This window comes from Mesocricetus auratus, unplaced genomic scaffold (assembly GCF_017639785.1).
Source record: "Mesocricetus auratus isolate SY011 unplaced genomic scaffold, BCM_Maur_2.0 Super-Scaffold_4256, whole genome shotgun sequence".
Classification (NCBI taxonomy): domain Eukaryota; kingdom Metazoa; phylum Chordata; class Mammalia; order Rodentia; family Cricetidae; genus Mesocricetus; species Mesocricetus auratus.
Window position 1 is genome coordinate 58,979,070 of NW_024429182.1, and position 6,886 is coordinate 58,985,955.

General features: G+C 38.2%; 1 pseudogene; it reads right to left on the reverse strand.

Moving 5' to 3' along the window:
* Nucleotides 1-4,182: 4,182 nt before the first annotated feature.
* On the reverse strand, nucleotides 4,183-4,518 carry LOC121133941 (annotated as a pseudogene).
* Between the last annotated feature and the right edge of the window lie 2,368 nt (nucleotides 4,519-6,886).

A 6,886-nucleotide genomic window follows, 5' to 3' on the forward strand; every position in this document is an offset into this window, starting at 1 on the left:
TTCTTTGAATTTCTGGTAGAATTCTGCACTGAGGCCATCTGGACCTGGGATTTTTTTGGTTGGGAGACTTTTGATGAATGCTTCTATTTCCATAGGGGTTATAGGTGTATTTAAATTGCTTATCTGTTCTTGATTTAATTTTGGCAAGTGGTAGCTATCCAGGAAGTCATCCATTTCCTTTAAATTTTCGAATTTTGTGGAGTACAGGTTTTCAAAGTATGACCTGATGATTCTCTGAATCTCCTCAGAGTCTGTTGTTATGTCCCCCTTTTCATTTCTGATTTTGTTAATTTTCATGTTCACACTCTGCTGTTTGGTAAGTTTGGACAAAGGTTTGTCTTTCTTGTTGATTTTCTCAAAGAACCAACTCTTCATTGCATTGATCCTTTGTATTGTTTTCCTAGTTTCTACTTTATTGATTTCAGCCCTCAATTTGATTATTTCCTGGCATCTACTCCTCCTGGGGAAGTTTTCTTCTTTGTGTTCTAGAGCATTCCGCTGTGCTGTTAATTCTCTAGTATAACTATTGTCCAGTTTCATCATGTGGGCACTTAGTGCTATGAACTTCCCCTGTAGCAATGCTTTCAAAGTGTCCCATAGGTTTGGGTATGTTGTGTCTTCATTTTCATTGAATTCTAGGAAGTCTTTAATTTCTTTTTTTATTTCTTATTTGACCCATGAATGGTGCAGTTGTGCATTATTCAATTTCCATGAGTTTGTAGGGTTTCTGCAATGTGTGTTGTTGTTGAATTCTAATTTTAACGCATGGTGGTCTGATAAGATGCATGGAGTTATTCCAATTTTTTTTTGTAGCTGCTGAGGTTTGATATGTTCCCAAGTATGTGGTCGATTTTTGAGAAGGTGAGAAGAAGGTATATTCTTTTTTATGTGGATGGAATGTTCTATAGATGTCTGTTAATCCCAATTGGGTCATTACTTCTATTAGACCCTTTGCTTCTTTGTTGAGTTTCTGTGTGTTATTCCTGTCTAGTGGTGAGTGTGAGGTGTTGAGATCTCCCACTATAAGTGTGTGGGGCTTTATATGAGATTTAAGTTTTAGTAATGTTTCTTTTACAAACGTGGATGTCTTTGTATTTGGGGCATAGATGTTCAGAATTGAAACTTCATCTTGGTGGATTTCACCTGTGATGGGTATGTAATGATCTCCTTCATCTCTTTTGATTTATTTTATTTTAAAGTCTAATTTGTTAGATATTAGGATTGCTACCCCCACTTGTTTCTTGGGCCTATTTGATTGGAAAATCTTTTCCCAACCTTTAACTCTCAGGTAATGTCTGTCTTTAAGGGTGAGGTGTGTTTCTTGTATGCAGCAGAAGGATGGGTTGTGCCTTCTAATCCATTCTGTTAGCCTGTGTCTTTTTTATGGGTGAGTTAAGGCCATTAATATTGAGGTATATTAATGACCATTGATTGCTCATTCTTCTTTGATTTGGAATGGTTGTTCTTGGTGCAATTATGTGTGGAATTCAACCCCTTTTTTCTTTTGGCTGTTGGTAAAGTGGGATTATCTAATGCCTATGTTTTTCTGGTTGTAGTTAACTTCCTTGGGTTGGAGTTTTTGTTCCAGAACTTTCTGTAGGGCTGGTTTAGTGGATACGTTTGCTTGAATCTAGTTTTGTCATGGAATATCTTGTTTTCTCCATCTATAGTGATTGAGAGCTTTGCCGGGTATAGTAGCCTGGGCTGGCATCCATGGTCTCTTAGTGTTGGTAGAATATCTATCCAGGACCTTCTGGCTTTCAGAGTTTCCATGAAGTAGTGAGGCATAATTCTGATAGGTTTGCCTTTATATGTTACTTGGCCTTTTCCTTAGCTGTTCTCAATATTCTTTCTTTATTCTGTATATTTGGGGTCTTGATTATTATGTGGCGAGGAGACTTTTTTTTGTGATCCACTCTATTTGGTGTTCTGTAAGCTCTTTGTATCTTCATTGGCATGCCTTTCTTTAGGTTGGGAAAGTTTTCTTCTATGATTTTTTTGAATATCTTTTCTGCTCCTTTGAGGTGGTTTTCTTCACCTTCTTCTATACCTATTATTCTTAGGTTTGGTCTTTTCATGGTGTCCCATATTTCTTGGATGTTTGGTGTTAAGGGTTTGTTGGACTTAAGATTTTCCTTGGTTGATGAATCCATTTCTCCTAGTGTATATTCACCACCTGAGATTCTCTCTTCCATCTCCTGTATTCTTTCATTTTTGGTTTGTTTTTTCATCCATTTATTTGAGGGATTTTCCTATGTCCTGTTTTAAGGCCTCTATTATTTTCATGAAGGGTTGTTTTTTGTTTTTTGTTTTTTGTTTTGGTTTTACAAGACAGGATTTCTCTGTATTGTTTTGGAGGCTGTCAGTCCAGCCTGGCCTCGAACTCACAGAGATCTGCCTGCCTCTGCCTCCCAAGTGCTGGGATTAAAGGTGTGTGCCACCCCTGCCCAGCCATGAAGGTGTTTTTAAGGTCATTCTCTTCTGCTTCATTTGTATTGGAATATTGGAGTGTTGCTGGTGTGGAGTCTCTAGAATCTGGCGGTGTCATATTTTTTTTCTGTTGCTGAGTGTGTTTTTGTATTGTCTCTTTCCCATCTCTTTTTCTAGTGGGTGCAGAAAGAGCCCCTTACTGGTCTGGTGCAAGCAAGTCCAATACTCTGGTAGTTCTTTTATTCCTCGTCCTAGTTCTGGTCCTGTGGGTGGAGAAGAAGACCAGGAATCTGGGGGTGCTTAGCCTCCCACCTGGTCCCCTGGTTGGTGGAAGAGAAGACTTGGGATCTGGGGTGCTTGGCTCCTTCTGGGATGGGAAACTTTGTGGTAATCCCCAGGCACTGGAATGCAGGCCTGGGTGCAGGGTCTGTTTTACCTGGTCCTCCCGGACCATCTGGTCCCCTGGTCTCTTTGGTGGAAGAGAAGACCTGGGATCTGGGGTGCTTGGCTTCCGCCAGGATAGGAAGCTCTGTGGCAGTTCCCAGGCAATCCCCAGGCATTGGAGTTTCACAACTTTTTAATTGAGTAATTTTGCATGTAAGTACATATGGGAAATCAGTCTGTAATATACTTTGTTGGGTCTTTGTGTTGTTTAGGTATCAGGGTAATTGTGGCCTCCTGGGAAAAAGAATTAAGCAATGTTCCATATGTTTTTATTTTACATAATAACTTGGAGAGTATTGGCATTAATTGTTTGAAAGTCAGGTAGAATTCTATGCTCATTCCATCATGCCCTGAGCTGTTTTTGGTTGGGAGACTTTTAATTATTGCATCTATTTTACTAGGGGTTATGGGTCTGTTTAAGTTTTTTATCTGATTTTGATGTAACTTTGGTAGGTTTTATATGCATATATACTCACACACTCACACACACACAGAGATAGAGATAGAGAGAGAGAGAGAGAGAGAGAGAGAGAGAGAGAGAGAGAGAGAGAGAAGATATTTACTTATTTCTTTTAGGTTTTCCAGTTTGGTAGAGATTTTCAAAGTATGCCCTTATATTTTTCTAGATTTCCACAGTGACTGTTGTGATGTCTCTCCTTTTGTTTCTAAATTTTAAAAATTTGGATATTTTCTGTTTTTTTAAATTAATTTGGCTAAGGAGTTATTAATCTTACTGATTCTCTCAAAGTATTTCTCAATGATCCAACTGTTCATTTCATTGATTCTTTGTATTTTTTGCTTTATTTTATTGATTTCAACCTTGAGTTTAATTGCTTCTTGCCATATGTTCCTTTTTGGTATTTTTTTTTGTTCTAAAGTTTTCAGTTGTGTCATTAACCTGTTAATATGACAGTTGTCCATTTTTTCTTTTTTTTTAAATTTAGGCATGTAGTGCTATGAACTTGCCTCTTAGAATAACTTTTTGTGTCACATGTTTGGTTATAGGTGTTTTCATCATTCAGTTCTAAAAAGTTTTTAATGCTTATCTTAATATCAGTCTTGCCCCATTTTCCATTCAGTAATGAGTTGTTCAGTTTCCATGAGTTTGTATACTTTCTGTTGTTTCTGTTATTATTGTTGATATCTATCTTTAATCTGTGGTGGTCATATAGGATGCACATCACAACAGATACTGTGCCCAGGCACCTGGTTTGGAGGAGAAACTCATTTCTTCCTAGGGTTTCTGGTCTTCTCTGTTGTTGGGAACAAGGTGGGGAGGGATACTGGTCACGAGCACTCAGAGCTCCATCATGTTCCAGCTGGAGTTTCAGGGGTCTTAGGGGCTGGGAGTATCTCCTATCCTCAGCAGCCTGCAGGCCTCAGGGATCAGGCTCCAGGATAGTGCCAGAGAAGCAGTTCTGGGCAAGGGCTCTTAAGTGGTGGTAGGGCTTGGGGAAAAGGGGGCTGCAGTAAGGCAGTCATTGTAAAGGCTGAGTAAGAAATAGTGGGAGGCTGTTCTCTGACAGGAAATGATTGTGCAAGTGCTCCTTAGAGTCTAGGTCTTTATTCACCCCAGAAGTGGCTCATGGATCCTACAGGGTCTGAATTAGGGGAGCCTCACTTCAGAGGCTGTTGCAGGATCATTAGGGTTAGGGGGCCTTCTGCCTTTGTTGGTGAGCAACAGAGAGTGCTGAGGTGTTAGGCTGCCATGAGAAGAGCCATTCTCAGATACCACCATAGTCAGGAATGATGGGGGAATTCCTTCTGTGTATATGGTGTCCTATTGGTTGATAAACAAAGCACTGTTGGCCAATAGGGAAGCAAGATAGGGACCCAGGTAGCTGGTGGGAAGAATCTCCTTACATATGGCACCAGCAACATGGGTACTAAGAACTTCCACTTAAAACTTGACAAAACTTAAAAGGGATTTCTCTGGTGGGCTCTGTTTTGCTAGAGATGAGACTTGCACAGCCAGTGCTGGCGGTAGACTTATGCTCTCCGTCTTGGAAATACAAGAGTTAAAACAGCCTTGGCTTTGATATTAGCAGATAACAGACACATGGCCAGAAAAACGTAAAGATTTACAGTAAAGTCAGATTCAGATGAAGTAAAACCTCTAAAAGGCTTATAGTGTGTTTAAAAAATATACTTAGGCTTGGAAGAGAAAAAGAAACAGGATAATGGCTGGGTGTGGTGGCATAAACCTTTGATCCCAGCACTCCAGAGGTATAGGCAGGAGGATTTCCACAGAGAAACCCTGTCTCAGAGAAAAATAAATAATAAAAGTAAAAGAAATAGAGTAATAATAATAAATAGATAAATAAAAAGTCACATAAAGATGGAAAATACACAGAAAATCTGGATACTGTATGCTCTTGTGTTGTCTTTTAGTTGTTCAATTGCTAAAGAAGGAATAACAACTGCTAAAATACACTTGATTATCAATGCTGCTGAATTATTTCAACTTATATATTTTTAAAATGCTTTGGCTTCTAAATTTAAATATAAGGACAGGTTACTTGAGAAAATAATTTCTGCTTGTGTTTCCACAGAAGATAAAAGGCTGTGGATTCCTTCCAGACTTCTATGGTTTGATGAAGCAAGACCCCCAGAAACAGTGTCCCAGGCAATCCAACATCTAAAACAGCTGAGATGATGTAACCTTGCAGACTACAAAAACAAGGACCTGGCTAGGTTTCTGTGTTTTGTCATGATCCCCATGGTATGGACAGTGCCCCCAATCAGCAGGAAGCAGTTTGGAATGACCAATGCCCAAATTCCCAAATATTGTTTATCAAATTTTGTTTTTATTTAAATGGGGTTGCTTATAAATGGTATTGATCACAGTCAATCTCTTTTTAAAGGGAAAAATGGAATATGATATAGAAATGAATGCTTTGTATTGGTATGGATTTTCATTTATTGATACAAATTTAAGATCAATTTGTGATATATATATAATATATTCTTGTTTAGATATTGTATTTATACAGTTAATTTAAAAATGTAATGGATAATCAAATACAGATTATAGATAGTTACCTATAATAGTTAGAACTTATAGTTAGGTTAGTTAGGCTTTCTAGATACAGAGATGTATTTGAGATGGATAGATTTTCTTCAAACCTTTCAAAGACCTACAAAATATATGGCATTTAAATGGTTTAGGGTTTTTCATGAGAGTGAGACACAACTACTCCTGGCAAACTAGTTAAGTTTGAGAGGAAGATGGGCATTGAAGAAACTCGTTATGAAGTTTGCTTTTAACATGACAAGATTAGCCATTTGGGCAAGAAACTGCTCTAGCCTGGACTGTTTGACTGTTGCTATATAAACTGGACATGCAGGGCCCACAGGAAAATGACTGCTGAATTTGCAAAACAAAATGGACAGTCCTAAAGGGTTCCTACTCCATGGAAGAGTCTGCTGGATTTTCTGCAGGACACAGAAAATTGACTGACAAACTGCCAATACAGATAGTTTAAAATTTCCTGCTTTGCTGAGAAGTCTGCCAGACACACTATGGCCTATGGGCTAGAGATGGATGCCCCAACATTACAGAGGAACTTTGGGTGACTGTTCAGGTAGCGAGATGTCTCTGTCAGTTCTTGTGTTTATATATTATCCTTCTGTGGTCTTTGATGGAGTTGAAAACAGATAGTTATTTTATAGTTAACTTAGTTTTCCTTAGTTATGATAAAACATAAGTTACATATAAGACTTTAGACTCACACAGATAGGATAGATGATAAAATACTTTCTTTAAATCTTACTAAATGTTAATAGAGTAAATATTGAATTTATAGTTCTTACTAATAACTGCATTGCTATATATTTTACTATGTTAAAGCTAAAACCTTTCTTTTTATTTAGACAGAAAAGAGGAGATGATGGGGGAAGTCCTTCTGTGTATATGTTGTCTTATTGGTTGATAAATAAAGCACCATTGGCCAATAGGGAAGCAAGATAGGTGGGACTAGGATTCGAGGAGGATTCCTGGAAAAGTAGTCAA